We start from the raw sequence: 21,619 nt of genomic DNA on the forward strand, positions 1-21,619 counted from the left end.
AAAATATTATTTAAAAAAAAGAAAAAGGAGAGAGGTTCAATCTGCCTGGTTAGCAATAAATTGCATACCTGCCAATGTCTTTTCCCATATTGAAATAGGAAAACAGCTAAAGAGTTAATAAAACCCTGAAATAAAGGGCCCTATACGGACTTGCTTTTAGTCATCAATCATGAATGTTTTGTCTTGGAAGCCGGCCCAGCTCCAGCTGTTTCTCGCTTCCTCCCTCCTGCACTCTGCAGTGGCTTTAGTCAGCTTCAACTCAGCTCTTGAATTCAGCTTCCTAGAGTCGGCACATTTCCCCATGCAAAGTGCATGGCAGAGGCTTATTCTAAAAGCAGTAGGTAAGGAAACAAGGCAGAATAAAGAGAGAGGTTGCCCGCTCGCTAGTAATTTGAGCATCACTTGTCGTTTAGCCGTTTAGTCGTGTCCGACTCTTCTTGACCCCATGGACCAGAGCACGCCAGGCACTCCTGACTTCCACTGCCTCCCGCAGTTTGGTCAAACTCATGCTGGTAGCTTCGAGAACACTGTCCAACCATCTCGTCCTCTGTCATTCCCTTCTCCTTGGGCCCTCCATCTTTCCCAACATCAGGGTCTTTTCCAGGGAGTCTTCTCTTCTCATGAGGTGGCCAAAGTATTGGAGCCTCAGCTTCACGATCTGTCCTTCCAGTGAACACTCAGGGCTGATTTCCTTCAGAATGGATAGGTTTGATCTTCTTGCAGTCCATGGGACTCTCAAGAGTCTCCTCCAGCACTATAATTCAAAAGCATCAATTCTTCGGTGATCAGCCTTCTTTATGGTCCAGCTCTCACTTCCATACATCACTACTGGGAAAACCATAGCTTTAACTATACGGACCTTTGTTGGCAAGGCGATGTCTCTGCTTTTTAAGATGCTGTCTAGGTTTGTCATTGCTTTTCTCCCAAGAAGCAGGCGTCTTTTAATTTCGTGGCTGCTGTCACCATCTGCAGTGATCATGGAGCCCAAGAAAGTAAAATCTCTCACTGCCTCCATTTCTTCCCCTTCTATTTGCCAGGAGGTGATGGGACCAGTGGCCATGATCTTTGTTTTTTTGATGTTGAGCTTCAAACCATATTTTGTGCTCTCCTCTTTCACCCTCATTAAAAGGTTCTTTAATTCCTCCTCACTTTCTGCCATCAAGGTTGTGTCATCTGCATATCTGAGGTTGTTGATATTTCTTCCGGCAATCTTAATTCCAGCTAGGGATTCATCCAGCCCAGCCTTTCGCATGATGAATTCTGCATATAAGTTAAATAAGCAGGGAGACAATATACAGCCTTGTCGTACTCCTTTCCCAATTTTGAACCAATCAGTATCTTACTTTAAATAAAACATATATTTATATGTAACAATTGTTGTAACTCATTGTTGAATAATATCCTTTTAGTCTTCTCTTCTTTTAGTTTACTATATTATATTTTGCTTGCTATATTTTTTCTTTTAACAGTCAGATAGCAATAAATGTGAACACTGGGAAAGTAACAATGGATTTCCCCTCCACCCATCATACTGAATCAATATCCAACTTTAGGACATTCTTGGATGTGAATATCAACAACATGTTGTTTCCAATGGCACTCTCCTCATTATCTGCCAATAATGATGGGAAAGGCAGGAAATTGCTGAAGGCAGGAGATGGTTTTAAAGCAAATGAAAGAGACAAGGAAAGGAAACAAAGGGAATATGTAATATACTTTCCTACATAGCTAGCAGTATTTCAAATTTCTCCAGTGACTGTTTCCTAGGAATCTAATTGGGAAGTGTTAGTTTAATTTGTCATAATTTCCATGGAATAGGCATGCAATACCAAATGAGCATTTGGGGACAAGGCTGACTCCTTGTAAGCTATTCTTTTCCATGGAACATTTAACTGAGTTAAACAGTGTTGCAGAATTAAGCTCCCATATGCTGAACTGCCAAAATTGTTGTTTAATTAAAATAATTTTAATTTCTTCTGATAGCAATCTTGGGATATTACTAGAGCAAATGTAATAATTAGATAGTTTGGGGATTTGAAAATAAATGATAATCAGCTCATAAATCCTTTTATTAATTTTTGATGGACTGAAAGGCAAAGATCTCATATGTTTGGTTACAACAAAAGCCTGTGTTTTCTTCTACTGTCTATCTGTCTATCTTCAGAGGAACTCAGGTGTATAGTTGTTGTTCTTCTCTCATTTTATCTTTTATTCCATCCAGCAAGGAAAGTTAAACTGAGAAATGGTAGCTGGCCCAAGGTCATCTCGTTGAGCTTCATGGCTGAACAAGGATTGGAACTGGAGTTAAAGTAAAGGTAAAGGGACCCCTGACCATTAGGTCCAGTCGTGACCAACTCTGGGGTTGCGGTGCTCATCTCGCTTTATTGGCCGAGGGAGCCGGCATACAGCTTCCGGGTCATGTGGCCAGCATGACTAAGCCACTTCTGGCGAACCAGGGCAGTGCACCGAAACGCCGTTTACCTTCCCGCCGGAGCAGTACCTATTTATCTACTTGCACTTTGACATGCTTTCGAACTGCTAGGTTGGCAGGAGCAGGGACCGAGCAACGGGAGCTCACCCCATCGTGGGGATTCGAACTGCCGACCTTCTGATCGGCAAGTCCTAGGCTCTGTGGTTTAACCCACAGCACCACCCGTGTCCCTTTTGGAACTGGAGTTACTTTAGCCTTAACCCAGCCACAACGCTACATTATCCAACCTATCCCACCTTTTTCCTTCCAAGGACCAGCTTTCGCTTCTCTTTTAGTGGCAATAACTAAGTTGATTGATAGTCTGAAGATGAAGAGAACTAGATGGTGAGGTTCATCATGACACCTCCGTAGCCCGACTTTTCCCTTCCTTGGAGAAACACCAGCACCAGCTCTGAAAGATTGAGGGCACAAGGAGAAGGGGACGACAGAGGACGAGATGGTTGGACAGTGTTCTCGAAGCTACCAGCATGAGTCTGACCAAACTGCGGGAGGCAGTGGAAGACAGGAGTGCCTGGCGTGCTCTGGTCCATGGGGTCACGAAGAATCGGACATGACTAAACGACTAAACAACAACAACAAATCAGAGATGAGAAAATAGTGTATATAGGATGATAGAATTGTCGAGTTGAAAAGGACCATGAGGGTCATCTAGTCCAACCCCCTGCAATGTAGACATCTTTTGCCCAGAATGGGATTCGAACCCATGACTTTGAGATGAAGAGTCTCATTCTCTATCAACTGATCTATCTTTGGGGTGTTGAAACACGTACACCCACCTTTGGAGAAAATTCAAAGCACATTTTTCCGTCTAAATAATTATGATCACTGTAGTTTGCTAAGACTTGTTGGGAATTGTAACTCTGTGAGGGCTAAACTACTTTGCCCAGAATTCTTTGAGTGGGGAAATGTGCTTCAAATGTTTCAATATATCGTTTGTACACAGTTAGTATATTTGACAGTGTTGGGATCATCATAAAGAATGGGTTTGGAAAAGGCAAATGGAAAAAAAGCAAACTGTCCATTTTAAGTTTGAGCAGGAGAGATGATCATAGAAGCAGGTCAAAATTCTCTGAAAGTTTAAAAGATCTGCTCTCAAATATATTCAAGCTTACCTTTTTAAAAAAGTGTATTTTAAGAGCATTTCTTGTGTGGTTACTTCAAAGCAACAACAACGCTATACAACAACTATAGCAAGGTATTCAGTGCCAAGTAGAGGGGCAATTCCTTGTATGGTTGTTATTGTTGTTGCTTAGTCGTTTAGTCGTGTCCGACTCTTCTTGACCCCATGGACCAGAGCACACCAGGCACTCCTGTCATCCACTGCCTCCTGCAGTTGGTCAAATTTATGCTGGTAGCTTTGAGAACACTGTCCAACCATCTCGTCCTCTGTCGTCCCCTTCTCCTTGTGCCCTCCATCTTTCACAGCATGAGGGTCTTTTCCAGGGAGTCTTCGCTTCTCATGAGGTGGCCAAAGTATTGGAGCCTCAGCTTCACGATCTGTCCTTCCAGTGAGCACTCAGGGCTGATTTCCTTCAGAATGGATAGGTTTGATCTTTTTGCATTCCATGGGATTCTCAAGAGTCTCCTCCAGCACCACTTTGTATGGTACCAGTATGGAAAGTGGGATAAGAACTGTAGGCAATGGAGCACAAGGAAGTTCTGAATTAGTGAGTTTGTTTGGACTGCTGTTTAGTCATCCTTAGGCAATAAATGAGTTACCGTTAATCTACAGCCATCTCTGGCATTCATTAAACAATCAGCTCAGGTCAAACAGCTGCCTCTCCTTTTTCTCTATATCTATGTCCTTAAGCTTGGAAGCTCACACATCCATATCCATTTTGGAAGTTTTAAAATTAACATTTCCACTCATCTATCTGTACTTTGCAGCCTTTCTGGTTTCCTGCATTTCCTAAATGCCTTTTGGAAGCCCTCCACCAAGCAATCCCATAAGCATAGAAATGGGCGGAGGGTGAGTCCTGCCTGCTGTACGCCAGAGAGCTGTTTCTGTTGTTTTAAGGGAAGTCTTTTTACATTAACCCCCCCCCCCAAAAAAAACCCTGTGGAAAACGTTTTTCTGCGTGTTTTGAAGGTAGAAGGAAGGGTATTCCTTAAAAGCAAAATCACATCAATCTTAGGCTCTCACAAATTAGCATCTTTGGCTTCCAATTAAAGCTCAAGGGGAGATGGAATGAGGAAACTCTTCCCATAGAGCTTTTCCGGAAAAGGAAACAATTCTGAACACCGCACTGCAGACAGTGCTGGATTTGCGTATAAGCTAAACAAGCTATAGCTTAGGGCCCCACTCTCATGGGCCCCCCCCAAAAAAAATTAAAGGGAAAAAAACTGGATGTACATTTCCAAAAAGTAGAGACATCACCTTGCCAACAAAGGTCCCTATAGTAAAAGCTATGGTCTTCCCAGTAGTGATGTATGGAAGTGAGAGCTGGACCATAAAGAAGGCTGATCACCGAAGAATTGATGCTTTTGAATTATGGTGCTGGAGGAGACTCTTAAGAGTCCCATGGACTGCAAGAAGATCAAACCTATCCATTCTGAAGGAAATCAGCCCTGAGTGCTCACTGGAAGGACAGATCGTGAAGCTGAGGCTCCAAGACTTTGGCCACCTCATGAGAAGAGAAGACTCCCTGGAAAAGACCCTGATGTTGGGAAAGATGGAGGGCACAAGGAGAAGGGGACGACAGAGGATGAGATGGTTGGACAGTGGCCTCAAAGCTACCAGCATGAGTTTGACCAAACTGCGGGAGGCAGTGGAAGACAGGAGTGCCTGGCGTGCTCTGGTCCATGGGGTCACGGAGAGTCGGACACGACTAAACGACTAAACAACAACTACACTTTTCCAAAATATAAGATAAAAAAATAATAATAGAAAACCTACATACAGTGTTTTGTGTTGTGTAGGCTCCTATGATGTACATATTTTGTTAATGTGTAAATGGCTTTCCATAAATTACCATATAGCACATGGCGCTGTGGCTTAAACCACTGAGCCTAGGGTTTGCCGATCAGAGGTTGGCAGTTTGAATCCCCGCAATGGGGTGAGCTCCTGTTGTTCGGTCTCTGCTTCTGCCAACCTAGCAGTTCGAAAGAACGTCAAAGTGCAAGTAGATAAATAGGTACTGCTCCGGCGGGAAGGTAAACGGCGTTTCCGTGCACTGCTCTGGTTCGCCAGAAGGGCTTAGTCATGCTGGCCACATGACCCGGAAGCTGTACGCCAGCTCCCTTGGCCAATAAAGCGAGATGAGCGCCGCAACCCCAGAGTCAGTCACGGCTGGACCTAATGGTCAGGGGTCCCTTTACCTTTACATATTCAACACAAAAAACATCATCATCATGGTGGGAGCCTCCGCCCCTCCCCCGCTCCTGATCAGGATCCTGAATCTTCCCAGGAGCAGGAGGACAGTATAGATGTGGAACTTACTGTCTCTGGAAAGTGACCATCCGCTCAGCCCAAGATCAAGGAGAGCAGATAAGGCGGCAGCACAGAAAGCACAGCGGTTACAAGATCAGGTTGCAAGACGTGGTAGTGACAGGGGTGACGAGGGAGGAAGTGGGTGGAACCCTTAATTGGAAGCACCGTCATTCCTAGGAAATGGATTTGTTGTTCTCTCGTTGTGATCATTATAGGTTATAACTGGTAAGAAGACTCCTTTCTCTTTGTTCTGCTTATCTACTGCCACAGCGGGGGATGGAGGACGGGGCGGGACCAATTCCCTGATGCCTGACAAGTCACATTTCACAGTGGTGGCCACTTTATTTCCTTATTACGTTTATTCTTCACCTTTCCTTCAAGGAACTCAGTGTTATGTACGTGATTCTAATCCCGTTTTATCATCACAACAACCATGTGAGGTAAGTTAAGCTGAGAGAAAGTGACTGGCCCAAGGTCACCCAGTGAGCTTCATGTCTGAGTGGGATTTGAACCCTGGTCTCCCCAAGTCCTAGTCCCATACTCTAACCACTATGCCAGCATTGCTTCTCATGCAGTACAGCAGCAACCTTGGTGTTCGTGCCGGTGGACACTTTCTGATGGGTATTTATTGTGGGATTAATACTCCTCAAAGGAAGGCTCTAGTCAATGCAATTTTCCTATTTATATATACAGTTTGTGTGTGTGTATAGAAATCTGATCTATATTACAGAAATAAATAAGTTCGTAGCTAACTAAAAATGCAATATCTTACACTAAACTAAAAGAAGGCCTGAAAATTCTGGAGAAATTTTCTCTCTGTGTGTGTTAAAGTGAGAGGTCACTGTTTCATCATTAGGGAAGCTCCCAAGAGTGGGGGGTTGGGGTTGTGATCAATATATTCGCAGTCTCACTGGGATAAAATCTATTATTATAAAAAGCATCACGGCAGCGAAAATCAGAGGTAAAAAAATTATTACAAGGTTTATGAGAATAATGTAAATCTCAAGTGAATACACTGAATAGAAAAGTGAATTTATTATCAGCTGTATAAAGACAGGAATTCCTTGAATATTTAACAGACTGTCATACAAAAAAGGGTTAGGCTTTTTTTTTTACCTTAGTCTTTAATCCATAAAGCGAGTCAACCTGCAAGGCTTACCTGTTTCATGCTACCTCTAATGTATGCATTATTCACAGAGGTAGCAAAGTACATGAAGGATTTGCTGCTAATTTTAAGCACAAAATCCCTGTTTCACTGGGAAAGGTCATGAAAGCTGGCAATTTGTCATCCTTAGTTTCTTGAAAATCACGTGCAAGGAATATTCTAAACCTGTTTTGATGCTTGTGATTTTAGTTATTGTATTTCATGAAAAATGGCACAATCCAGCCAGTGTTAGGAACTTCTAACCCATTGTAATTACAAATTTGGGAGAGACTGCCAAATAAACTAAGCTGTTCGACTGAGTATCAATATGTTTTGATATTTTATTTTTTTACTTTTCCATTTTAAACCAAGTTAACTTTCAAGATTTCCCAGTAGTGATGTACGGAGGTGAGAGCTGGACCATAAAGAAGGCTGATTGCTGAAGAATTGATGCTTTTGAATTATGGTGCTGGAGGAGACTCTTGAGAATCCCATGGCCTGCAAGAAGATCAAACCTATCCATTCTGAAGGAAATCAGCCCTGAGTGATCACTGGAAGGACAGATCGTGAAGCTGAGGCTCCAATACTTTGGCCACCTCATGAGAAGAGAAGGTTCCCTGGAAAAGACCCTGATGTTGGGAAAGATGGAGGGCACAAGGAGAAGGGGACGACAGAGGACGAGATGGTTGGACAGTGTTCTCGAAGCTACCAGCATGAGTTTGACTAAACTGCAGGAGGCAGTGGAAGACAGGCGTACCTGGCATGCTCTGGTCCATGGGGTCATGAAGAGTCGGACACGACTAAACGACTAAACAACAACAACTTTCAAGAAAAGTGGTACTCTAAATATATCAACAAGAAACCACTTAACTATGACTGGTTTACATCTCTAGGATTATAAATTGAACAATCAGTTGCAGCAGTTCATGCACTGTTTAAAATTTATGAAGAAAAAATCCATCAGAATTCATTTACTCAATTCCATTGGCAAGGTTCATGTGAAAACATGGTTTGTTTAAATGTATGGTCTAAAGCTTGCCACTGCCTTGTTTCTTTGGGACCACAGTTTGTGCAGATGAGCAACAAAAGCAGATAAAGCATTTCAAATTCACAGTTCATCTGTTGTACTTTTGGAAGATCCATCTATTGCATGGGTTTGTTATCATCTTTAGCACAAGCCATGGTTATGTGTTACCCTTGAGCCCAGCCATTGTCTCAGAATTTTTTGGTAAACACTTATTCTTTGTGGAATTGGTCCCCAAACTCAGCATAAGGAAATCTAGTTGCAACCAATAAATATTATAGAGGATCATAGTACTCTTCAGGTAATATATATTTTCACATATTTTAGAGTAATGGTTTTAAAAATAGAATCTAATGTTATGTTGATTCTATCAGAAACCCATTTGGAATTCTTGAAGGATTTCCATCACAAGTACAAATTCTCTTTCTTTCCACCCCCACTCTACAAATCTATCACTCTATGAAAAAACCTCATGTAATGCGAATGGCAAGGTGGGAAGAGGGAAACGAGTTGAACAGGCTAATTTCCAGGTTTCATTTTCAAACATGCGTTCAGATCCCATTTTGCATAGCCTTTATACACTGCAAAAAAAGGTTTAGGAAGGAACTTTAGAAAGAGCTGGAGGACTTATAGCGTAAGCTTTCATATTACTTGATTCACTAAATGAGGTTAATCTCCATCTAGGAAATCAATATATTCAGACTCACAAAGTGTGCTGCGATTTTGCCACAAGTACAAGGATAATACGCACTGTCCTCATATGGGACATAATCCACGATATTTGTGTCAAGGGCTTCTGATAGGTTTCTTACAAGGCTAAGAATTAGACATGCATTACATCTTTATTGCATTCCTCCAGGGGTGAATGATCTCTCAAGATCATTGCCATCATTCCCCGGTGGTGGTCTACGTAGAATTGAAGAAGCCTCACAGTCAATCAGGGCATAATTGAAAACATATTAATAGTGAGGGGTGTGTGGCGGCTAGAGTTTAAGCAGAACCCCAGCAGCTAACTGCCAAATTATCAGCCTGAATATTGAAGCTGAGTCAGGACAGCAAACTGAGCCAGGAAAAACAATCATGATCAGATGAGCCTCAATGCTGTGGTCATGAGGTTCTTCTGATCACAGCACAGAGACATTTCCTCTTGAGACACCTAAGTAGTGACGAGATGGTTTGAACTGTGGACATGGCATGTTTCACTGTCGGAAATATAATCCCAGTGTTTTAAATGTCCACCGTTTTGACCATCCAGTTTTCATTTACACATCCATACATACTGAAAGTCCTAGTGTTATCTGGGAAGTCTAAGAAACCTTCATTTTGGATATATATTTTCCATGCATAGTGTAATTTGTTAAATTTCTGCACAGCTTTCCTGCCCCCTCTGTCCCCAGGGGACCAACATGACCCAGGAACACCTGACCTGAATCTGGCTGCAAATCAATTCAAGAACGGGGAGAGCAGGAAAGTTCAGTTCTGCTGCGTGCTGCTTTGCCAACACATTCCCTGTGGGAAACATGCTAGCAAAGCAGAGACTTAGCTATACAGTGGCAAATAAAACATTTAAAATGTGTTGTAAAGTGCAATATACAAATGGGACACTAGATGGCGATAGTGAGCTATGCCAGATTCAATGTATTTTTCAAAACTTTTTTTTTTTTTTTAAAAAAAACAATTTTCACAGCGCTTTTTATATGTGTATAGATTCCACTCAGGACTACAATCTTGGTGCAGGAATCCTGCAGTGCTGCTGCACATGGTCAGCTGCTGCACCAGGTTTGCTGGCCTTCCCCATTCTCTCCCCCCCCCATCATTGCCCCCAGTTTGCCCTGGTTTGGTGTGCATCAGGCCCCAGCTGTCCTCACCAACCACAACAACACCATCTCCTCCCACTCAGACAAGGCCACTTATCCAGCTGGTTCCACCACTGTGTTGTGGGAAGCAGCACTGGAATCACGTCACTTGCTACCCCCCAACTGCTACACTTGCAACCATCACTGTGAGGGTAAAAGACTGGCTGACTCATGGCAGTAGCCCAACATGGGTACAGTGGACACTTTTTCTTTCTATCCCTCCCCTGGTCCTGACATTAGGTTTCCCCCTTCTTGCATTGGGGCCACTGCAGCCTCAGCAACACCCTTTTCATTCCTACTGGTATTTGTTTCCCCAACATGTTACCTCCCTCCCTCCCTTCTCTCTTTCGTTCTCTCTCTCTCTCTCTCTCTCACACACACACACACTCCTTCCTTCCTTCCTTCCTTCCTTCCTTCCTTCCTTCCTTCCTTCCTTCCTTCCTTCCTTCCTTCTATTCCCTCCCCCTCTCTCTCTCTCCCTCCCTTCCTCCCTTCCTTCCTTCCTTCCCTCCCTCCCCTCCCTTCCTTCCTTCCTTCCTTCCTTCCTTCCTTCCTTCCTTCCTTCCTTCCTTCCTTCCTTCTCCCTCTCCCTCTCTCTCTCTCTCTCTCTCTCTCTCTCTCTCTCTCTCTCTCCTCCCTCCCTCCATCTTGCAAACAACCCTGAGGTGCCATTAGCAGAGCACACTTGCCTCTCTTGCATTTACCCCACCAGCTCCGGCTTCCTCCAAGAGACCCAACTCAGGATGATCTGGGGTTAGCTTGACCCAACATGGCCAAAGACCAGATTTACCCAGATTGGCCTCATTTGGCTTGGGCACAGCCATATTACTCACAACAAATAGGTGCTGGAGTCTTCAAATGCATTCAGATCAGTGCAGTTTGGAATTGTTTGGTCTCTCATCTTAATTCAAAATGGCATCCAACCATTTCCAAAATCCACTCCCCACTTGTATGAACCTTTTCTAAAAACAACAACAGCAAACTGTTATCTCAAGAGCTGTCTGAATTGGCACAGTCTGGAACCATCACAGCACACTGGGCAGCGTCATGCCAAACTGGGCAATGATAGCTTCAGAGGCATCCAAATAGGGGCAGTTTGGAATGGTTTGGTCTGCCATCTGGATTGTGCACATGGAAAAGCATTTCTCTGCTTCTGAAAATATAGAACTCAATTCTGAGAGATACTGGAGAAGCCCATCTTTGTTCCCTCTTAAAAGGTAAAGGTAAAGGACCCATGAGAGTTAAGTCCAGTTGCAACCCCGACTCTGGGGTTGTGGCGCTCATCTCACTTTACTGGCCGAGGCAGCCGACGTTTGTCCACAGACAGTTTTTCCAGGTCATGTGGCCAGCATGACTAAGTCACTTCTGGCAAACCAGAGCAGTGCACAGAAATGCCATTTACCTTCCTGCCAGAGCGGTACCTATTTATCTACTTGCACTTTGACGTGCTTTCACACTGCTAGGTTGGCAGGAGCTGCGACTGAGCAACAGGAGCTCACCCCATCGTGGGGATTCGAACCGCCAACCTTCTGATCGACAAGCCCAAGGCTCAGTGGTTTAGACCACAGCACCGCCCATTGTTCCCTCTTAAATAGGCGTTAAGGGCTCATCTCTTTACTGAGGGGCTTAATCCTGAATCCTGAATGTTGGGTTGTACAGGCAGCTCCCCTTTTACATGAGGATTATGTTCCAAGGCACCACGCATGTCAGTGAAATTGCGTATAATTGAAACCCTTTGAAAAAGCCTGCAAACATCCTGTTCCAGCCTCGTTTGGCCCTTTTAGTGATATTTCAGTGGCACCTTCATGACATTTCCAGGTCACTTCTGGGTTTGGTGTGATGCATGTATAAATGGTCGTGCATAACCTGCCTATACTTTTAAAAGGGATGTTTTGTCCTATGCTGGTTTTATATGTTTTGAATGCAATCGGACACCTTATGACTTTTAAATGTTTTGTTCTTATGTGTTTATTTGGCTGCAAACCACTTTAATAATAATAATAATTTATTATTATTTATACCCCGCCCATCTGGCTACGTTTCCCCAGTCACTCTAGGTGGCTTCCAACAGAACACTAAAATACAATAACCTATTAAACATTTGAAGCTTCCCTAAACAGGGCTGCCTTCAGATGTCTTCTAAAAGTTTGGTAGTTATTTTTCTCTTTGACATCTGGTGGGAGGGCGTTCCACAGAGCGGGTGCCACTACCAAGAAGGCCCACTGCATAGTTCCCTGTAACTTGGCTTCTCTCAGGAAGGGAACCACCAGAAGGCCCTTGGCGCTGGACCTCAGTGTCCAGGCAGAACGATGGAGGTGGAGACGCTCCTTCAGGTATACTGGACTGAGGCCGTTTAGGGCTTTAAAGGTCAGCACCAACACTTTAAATTGTGCTCGGAAACATACTGGGAGCCAGCGTAGGTCTTTCAAGACTGGTTTTATATGGTCTCAGCGGCCGCTCCTAGTCACCAGTCTAGCTGCCGCATTCTGGATTAGCTGTAGTTTCTGGGTCACCTTCAATCCACATAGAGCGCATTGCAGTAGTCCAAGCGAGAGATAACTAGAGTATGCACCACTCTGGTGAGACAGTCTGCGGGCAGGTAGGGTCTCAGCCTGCGTACCAGATGGAGCTGGCAGACAGCTGCCCTGGACACAGAATTGACCTGCGCCTCCATGGACAGCTGTGAGTCCAGAATGACTCCCAGGCTGCGCACCTGGTCCTTCAGGGGCACAGTTACCCCATTCAGGACCAGGGAGTCCTCCACACTTGCCCGCCTCCTGTTCCCCCAAAACAGTACTTCTGTCTCGTCAGGATTCTACCTAAATCCATTAGCCGCCATCCATCCTCCAACCACCTCCAGACACTCACACAGGACCTTCACTGGTTCTGATTTGAAAGAGAGGTAATTGTGCCTGAAAAGTGGTGCCGGATTGTTTTAAATTAAAAAATAAATAAAATCCATTCTAGCACCTTTCTTTTGTTACATGTGTATATATCACCACATGCGTTGCAGCTTTCAGGGCCACAACTTAAGTTAAACCAAGGTGTCTAGGGAAACAGCCTGCACTTGAGTGGGGAGTAGGTGGAGAGGTGGCGAGATCGTTCTATCTTTATAGACAAGTTTTCATCAAAGTGGTTATTTTCCCAGGGCACTCCAATCACAGTGACTTCAGGGAAAGAGGCTGGCTTCCTTCCCATTTACTTTCTGTTTCCTAGAAAACAATTAAATATCAATACTTCAACAGATTGGTTTTCATTCTGCTAGGGGCTGTTCCTTTTTTGTTTTTCCAGGTTGTGTTTAGGAGAGCTCAGTACAGTGGTAACTCGGGTTACAGATGCTTCAGGTTACAGACGCTTCAGGTTACAGACTCCGCTAACCCAGAAAAAGTACCTCAGGTTAAGAACTTTGCTTCAGGATGAGAACAGAAATTGTGCGGCGGTGGTGCGGTGGCAGCGGGAGGCCCCATTAGCTAAAGTGGTGCTTCAGGTTAAGAACAGTTTCAGGTTAAGAACGGACGTCCAGAACAAATTAAGTTCTTAACCCGAGGTACCACTGTATAGGGTCATTCCACTTTTTCATCTCCCATAGTTCAGTTGCATGCTTTTTCATCTCTGTTCCTTTTTATTCTTAACCTTTCCTGGTTTTGAACAAAAAACGCCTACTTTAATTATTTGCTTTTCATACCATTTGTTTTCTCTTATTTTTACTCATGATTGTGGAAACTTCTTAAGTGCCTCTTCCCTCCTGCTGCCGCTCCTTGTTTGAGAGTTGCTTTTATTCGTTTCCAATTGTTTCTTCTGCAAGGTTTATGTTGCTGTTTCAAGTTTCTCCTCTCTTTAGTGTTAGGGTACCTGTGATGGAACGCGGGTGGCGCTGTGGGTTAAACTACAGAGCCTAGGACTTCCCGATCAGAAGGTCGGCGGTTCGAATCCCCGTGACAGGGTGAGCTCCCATTGCTCGGTCCCTGCTCCTGTCAACCTAGCAGTTCAAAAGCATGTCAAAGTGCAAGTAGATAAATAGGTACCGCTCCGGCGGGAAGGTAAATGCCATTTCCGTGCACTGTTCTGGTTCGTCAGAAGCGGCTTAGTCATGCTGGCCACATGACCCGGAAGCTTGTACGCCAGCTCCCTCGACCAATAAAGTGAGATGAGCGCCGCAACCCTAGAGTCGGTCACGACTGGACCTAATGGTCAGGGGTCCCTTTACTTTTTTACCTGTGATTTCACTACATTGAATTCTCACTGTTCAAAATTATTAATTTTTAAAAAAGGTTTTTTTCCTCTACCACTCTGGATCTGATACTTTCCCCCACACTCAGCTAAGTTTTCTTGTCCCTTAAGTAAGCTCCTCTTAGGTTGGTTATTCCAGTCTATTAGTTCTCACTTATCCAGAAGCACTTAGCTTATGTCACCAGTTTCCATACTGATTGACACCAAAATGGTATAAAGTCTGCCCTCGCAGCAGAACTACTGCACCTATTGTTCTGAAATTTGGAATGCTTCATCTCTTCAGAAGGGCAACCAAGCCTACAAATTTTGTGAAAATTCTGGCAGAAAATTTAAAAAGTGAAGAATTTTCCATCTATCTATCATCTATCTATATCTATCTATCATCTATCTATCACCTATCATCATCCCTTACCTTTCCCGCCCCAACCTGGCCACAGTGATCCATGCGATGGTCACCTCCAGGTTTGACTACTGTAATTGGCTCTACACGGGGCTGCCCTTGAAGCTGTCCCAGAAACTCCAGCGGGTGCAGAATGCTGCAGCGAGGCTCCTCACGGGGTCTCTGCCATGGGAGCATATTCACCCAGTGCTTTTCCAGCTGCACTGGCTCCCAGTGGAGTACAGGGTCAGATTTAAGGTGCTGCTTTTGACCTTTAAAGCCCTTCACGGCCTAGGACCCTTGTACCTACAGGACCGCCTCACCCGGTATGCCCCATGGAGAGCCTCAAGGTCCATAAATAGCAACACCCTAGTGGTCCCGGGCCCAAAGGAAGTTAGCTTGGCTTCAACCAGAGCCAGGACCTTTTCAACTCTGGCTCTAGCTTGGTGGAATGCTCTGCCTCATGAGACCAGGGCCCTGCAGGATCTGATTTCTTTCTGCAGGGCCTGTAAGACAGAGTTGTTCCACCTGGCCTTTGGCTTGGAGCCAATTTCCCTCCCTCTCTATCTTTTTTCTTTTCCTTTCTCCTCCTGCAATGAGGCTACATTTTAATATTTTTATGTTTCAATATTTTAATGTTGTATTTTAATTTTATTTTTAAGTTGTAATCATTCAACTTGTTTTTATTATTGCTTGTTAGCCGCCCTGAGCCCGGCCTTGGCTGGGGAGGGCGGGGTATTAATAATAATAATAATAATAATAATAATAATAATAATAATCTATCATCTATCTATCATCTATCTATCTATCATCTACCTATCTATCTACCTACCTACCTTTAAAGTTTCCCTGCACATATGCCCCTAGAATGTGACTGCAGTTTGCAGGCTTAATTTACCTTGGGTGGGCTGTCTTGCCTGCAAATTTCATCCACTTTTGTAAAAATGGGGGAAATGTTATAGCAGTTCTTTTAGATTCCCCATTTCGGCCAGCAGGAGGAAAACAGTTTTGTGCTTAGAGCCAGATAACAAGTCCAATCAGAAAACCACAGGATGCATGCAAAGCAAATAGCATTGTTCCCCAGTGCTACAGATACAAATACAAAGTCAATCTTGCATTTCCCTAGTTTGTTAACAGAAGAACTGTGGAAATCTGTTTGCACAGCGCTCCAATCAGCAAAAACGTGGGCTGCAATGGTGGATCATGCAAGAGAACACATAGCAATATGGTAAACAATTTCTGCATATGATACTACAGCGAATGATTGGGAATGGCAACCTTTATCTGACTCCCTTCCACCATTATATTTTCTCCATCCACAATTTTCAGCTATTATTATTTAAACGTGCACCATTTTACATTTATTCCATTTTGCATTAGGTATACCATTGTAACGTAGCTAGCATACTGAAGAGGTAAGTCATGAAATTGCATATCCTTTGCACAGAAGCCAAACATATGGCAACCACCTGCAAAATTTGGGTCTCGGTAGAGAGAAATGGAGAGAAACTTGTTCAGCTACCGCAACAATATGTTTTTTTAAAAAATATTATGGTTACCTTCTGGCTTATAAAAGTTTTGAATGCTTGAGCAATGCCTTGCACTAAATAGTCCCGTCCCCCCAGTTCCCAGGAATTTTTATAACTTTCTTATGACATCAAAGGAATTGTTTGTTGTATTATGTGCTGTTTCTTCTGTGGTATGCTAGCTATTGCACCAAAGAGGACATTGATGTTATCTTTTCTGCTAAAATCTGAAAAGCAAGGAAAAGATGCCATACTTTTCTTCTTATTCCTAACCACCGTAAGCTGACGTCTTTGGTGCTCTGAGCTTGTTAACTTGGCCCAGATCAGAATATTATGTTTCAAGAAGTAACTGAAATTGGCTACATACATAGACCACCACTTTCCAATTCAAATTAACCCAATTTATTATAATCAGTAAATATAAATAGTATGCACTTCTTCACTAGCTAGCTACTGTTGTCACCTATTGCTTCATTTAAATTAATTAATTTTAATCAATGAAGCAATCTCGCCTTTCTCATCATTTTGCAGACGTCTGGTAGATACATATCTTTTTGCCTAGGCTTTCCTGGACTAGTAATATTGGACCCTATAATTACTGAATTCCTGTTCCATTTTTATAAATCTGTTTTACTGATTTTTTAAGGGGCTTTATTATAAAGTTTTGTTGTTTTATGTTGTATTTTTGCACACCAATTTGAGATTTTTAAAATATTAAGTGGTTTAGAAATGCTTTTAAATAAATAAATTGTTATCATTAAACCATTTATGTGATGTCAGTGTCTTAATTGAAGGAGAGTAGCTGCTCAAACCCAGTCAGAAGCTCATAGTTTGAAGTCCAGTCTAACAAATCAGTTTGAGCACCCCAGTATATGTTGCAGCAGCAACAAAAGAATAGATAATTTTGTGAAATACTTTGTGAAATTCAAAACCTCAATTTTTAGTATTTCAAACCTCAGTCTCAATTGAACAGAACATATAGAATGACAATTGTGGTACATCAACTACTCACAGAAAGAAAAACCCGAGGCGACAAATTTTGTTCTAGCGCAAACCTGTAATCACTTGCAGGCACATAAAAAACAGAAGAGAAAATCTACCCACTCTGGAAGAATGGCAGATGAAAGTGATGGACTATATGACATTGGCCGAGATGACAGGCAGAATCCGTGACCAAGGAAAAGAGACGGCGGAAGAAGAATGGAGAAAATTCAAAAGTTATCTTAAGGACTATTATAAACTTAATGAATGTTAGAGTGTTGTGGTTTTTAGGAACAAAGGGATACAGTGATATAAGGTTAGAATACAGAGATGACTAAGATGACAGAGGTTGGAAAGTAATAATTGGGAGTTGCTATAAAATTATGGACATTGGGATGCAGAAAGGGGGGGTATGGGGAAGTCCCAGAAAAGAGGTTTATGAAAATATGTTATGAAATTATACGCGTATGTTTGTCTTTTTAAGTGTTTGTTTGTTTTCTAAAATTCTGTAAAACCAATAAAAATTTATAAAAAAAAAAAAAAACAGAAGAGAAAGAAGACGAGGTGCACGTGATTGTTCAAAGCATTTTAAGTGGGGTAACTGTGCCCCTGAAGGACCAGGTGTGCAGCCTGGGAGTCATTTTGGACTCACAGCTGTCCATAGAGGTGCAAGCTAATTCTGTGTCCAGGGCAGCTGACAACCAGCTCCATCTGGTACGTAGGCTGAGACCCTACCTGCCCACAGACTGTCTCGCCAAAGTGGTGCATGCTCTAGTTATCTCCTGCTTGGACTACCAAGCAGGTGACCCAGAAACTACAACTAATCCAGAATGCGGCAGCTAGACTGGTGACTGGGAGTGGCCGCCGAGACCACATAACACCACTCCTGAAAGACCTTCATTGGCTCCCAGTATGTTTCTGAGCACAATTCAAAGTGTTGGTGTTGACCTTTAAAGCCCTAAATGGCCTCAGCCCAGTATACCTGAAGTCACCCCCATTGTTCAGCCCAGACACTGAGGTCCAGCGCCGAGGGCCTTCTGGCGGTTCCCTCCCTGCGAGAAGTGAGGTTACAGGGAACCAGGCGGAGGGCCATCAGATGTTAAGGAAATAAACAACTATCTGACTTTTAGAAGACATCTGAAGGCAGCCCTGTTTAGGGAAGTTTTAATGTTTGATGTTTTATCTTATATTTAATATTCTTTTGGGAGCCAGGGAAACCCATCCAGATGTGTGGGGTATAATTATTATTATTATTATTATTATTATTATTATTATTAATAATAATAATTTGTATTATCTCTTAGGTATTATGACATCTCTGTAATGAATGAACAAGAACCCCATATTCAGTTCTTGGCATATCCACTTAAAAGGGTCCCAAACAGCAGACCAGGTGAAATGTGCTTGAGATTCTATAGAACTGCTGCCAATCAGGGTAGCCAATAGGAGGCCTGCTAGACCACTGACCTGATCTGCATAGACACCTTCACAGGTAAGGTGACGGAGTGTTATTATTCTCAGCGAACACCGTGGCTTGCCTCCAGTTATCTAGTGAGTTTTTGGCCAAAGTGAGCACTGAACACTGACTTCCCAGCTCACAGTTAAACCTCTTACCCCCTCTGTGATATGAGCTTGGTCAACACCACAGGACTTATTTCCATGTGTTCAGATTGGGCTGTAAAAATAGCATCCATTTATGCAACCAGCATTTTTTTATATATAAAAAAACACCTTTAGTTAGAAATGAATACCTAGCTCAAAAGATTGCACCAGGGAATAAAGCTCAGTAGTAAATCAAACACATACGACATTATAAAGTGTTCTCCATTACAAAGTCTTTCAAGTGTAATTTGCTTCATAAGGTAAGTCTCTTGCATTATCAGTACTTCACGTGCTGCAACTTAGGCATTCCAGATTGTTTTATCTGGGTAGATTTCACACATATGGCAGCGATACATGTTTGAGCAAGAACAGAACCAGGCAAAAGGATCTCATTAATCATGCAATTTTGACTATGTCACCTGCACTTTGTTCGGTCATCTGTTTCCTCAGTACGCTAAAGCTTCGGGCAGCTTCAAAGATTTGCCATGTTTTCCCACCTCAAAATATCAGTTTCTCCCAAACCTGATTCATTTTTCTTCCTCTGAAATTTTCATTTTGGCCTCCCCTCGCACCCCACCCAGATTATTCAGCTGAAGGTGAATAACTGATTTTCAGCCTACACCATGAACCTGGCTTCAGATTCCCTAGGTTAGGATACAAATGAATGGATCAGTCTCTATCAAGTCTATGTCAATTTCACACGTGTTAAGTCCTAAGTTTCTTCCACCTTGTTTCTACATTAAGACTCGAGTATCTATATTTTTTTTTTTATAAAATTTTTTATTGCGTTTCTTTCCATAGGTTAACAGATTTGTTTACATAGCAACATGCAAGAAACATTTTTTATATATGAAGAAAGATAAAAAAAAGAAGAAGAAAAAGTTAAGAAACTTTCACAACGTCCTTCCACAGTTCGCTTTCTTTTTGGACCTCCTCTCATCCTCTCAGCATTGCATTCATTATTCTAGCCAGTTCAGCAATTTGTTATCTTGTTTCCCATCTTATTATACCTTTGAATTTATTATGTTACCAATTTCGAAAATTTGTAATTTAGTTTTAACACTCTTAATAAACATAATATTTTGTTTCTAATTTGTCTCGTTTTTTTCCATCAATACTTACTTTATCATTTACTTAGATAAATTGCAGAAGCATAACGTTTCTTAATCGTGCACAATCTTAACATTCAAACAACTTATAATATTTTTGCAAATAGTCCTTAAATTTTTTCCAGTCCTCCTCCATTGTTTCTTCGCTCAGATCTCGAATTCTGCCAGTCATTTCTGCCAACTCCATATAGTCCATCAGCTGTGTCTGCCAGTCCTCCAGTGTAGGTAAATCTGGTGTCTTCCAGAACTTTGCAATAAGAATCCTAGCTGCTGTGGTTGCATACATAAACAAAGTTCTATCCTTCTTTGGCACCTTCCGGTCCACCATGCCCAGGAGAAAGGCCTCTGGTTTCTTAGAAAAGGTATATCTAAATACCTTTTTCAGCTCATTATGTATCATTTCCCAAAAGGCCTTTACTTTCGGGCAGGTCCACCAGAGGTGAAAGAATGTCCCTTCTGCCTCCTTGCATTTCCAACACTTATTATCAGAAAGATGATATATTTTAGCCAACTTGACTGGGGTCATGTACCACCGGTATACCATTTTCATAATGTTCTCTTTCAAGGCACTACATGCCGTGAATTTCATACCGGTGTTCCATAACCTTTCCCAGTCCTCAGACATAATGTTGTGTCCTACATCCTGTGCCCATTTTATCATAGCAGATTTAACTGTCTCATCCTGTGTGTTCCATTTAAGCAGCAAGTCATACATCCTCGAAAGTACCTTAGTCTTTGGTTCTAGTAACTCCGTCTCCAGTTTCGATTTCTCCAACTGAAAACCCGCTTTTTTATCCATTTTGAATACCTCTTGAATTTGAGCATAATGTAACCAATCTCGCACCTTACCTTTTAGTTTGTCCTGGCTTTGGAGCTTCCAATTATCTCCAACTCTTTCAATCAATTCCCAATATTTTGGCCAGTAGGCCTCCATATTGGGCCTTTTTTTAGAAATCTTGGCTTCCACAGGTGATAACCACCTCGGGGTCTTACTTTCTAATAAATCCTTGTACTTCATCCAGACGGCAAAAATTGATTTTCTGACAATATGGTTTTTAAACAGTTTGTGAACCTTCGCCTTGTCATACCACAAGTATGCATGCCAACCATACACATTATCAAACCCTTCCAGATCTAGGACATCGGTGTTTTCCAACAGAAACCAATCCTTCAACCAGCAGAAGGCTGCAGCTTCGTAGTACAACCTTAAATCCGGCAGGGCAAACCCCCCTCTTTCTTTTGAGTCAGTTAGTATTTTAAATTTTATTCGGGGCTTTTTGCCCTGCCAGACAAACTTAGAGATATCCTTCTGCCATTTTCCAAAACATTCCATTCTGTCCACGACCTGAAGGGTTTGAAATAAAAATAACATTTTTGGCAAAACACACATCTTTATAGCTGCGATTCGGCCTGACAAGGTAAGTTTCAATCTTGACCAAATATCCAAGTCTTTTTTAATTTCCAGCCAACATTTTTCATAGTTATCTTTGAAAAGGTTTAAATTTTTAGTGGACAAGGATACCCCCAGGTATTTCACTTTTTTAACCACACTTAGCTCTGTCTCTTTCTGGTACCCCTCTATCTCTGTAGGTGTCAGATTTTTGACCAAAACCTTAGTTTTTTGTTTGTTTAGCTTAAATCCCGCCACCCGACCAAACTCCAAGATAAGTTCCAAAACTCTTTTTGTACTAGATTCTGGCTCCTGTACTGTCAAGACTAAGTCATCTGCGAAAGCTTTCAGTTTGTATTGTTTCGCTCCGACCACTATACCTTGCACCAACTGGTCCTCCCTGATCATATTCAGCAATACCTCCAGAACAGAAATAAATAGTAGAGGGGATAGAGGG

The 21,619-nt window shown here is 42.5% G+C and overlaps 1 long non-coding RNA gene across 1 annotated transcript in view; it reads right to left on the reverse strand.

Moving 5' to 3' along the window:
* Positions 1 to 532: 532 nt before the first annotated feature.
* LOC308594669 overlaps positions 533 to 21,619 on the reverse strand; it is a 99,703-nt gene continuing 78,616 nt past the window's right edge. The window contains exon 3 of the long non-coding RNA XR_014011544.1: positions 533 to 1,148. This is a non-coding gene — a long non-coding RNA (uncharacterized lncRNA). The remainder of the gene's footprint in view (positions 1,149 to 21,619) is intronic.

This window comes from Podarcis bocagei (assembly GCF_964188305.1).
Source record: "Podarcis bocagei genome assembly, chromosome: 9".
In the NCBI taxonomy this organism is placed as follows: Eukaryota; Metazoa; Chordata; class Lepidosauria; order Squamata; family Lacertidae; genus Podarcis; species Podarcis bocagei.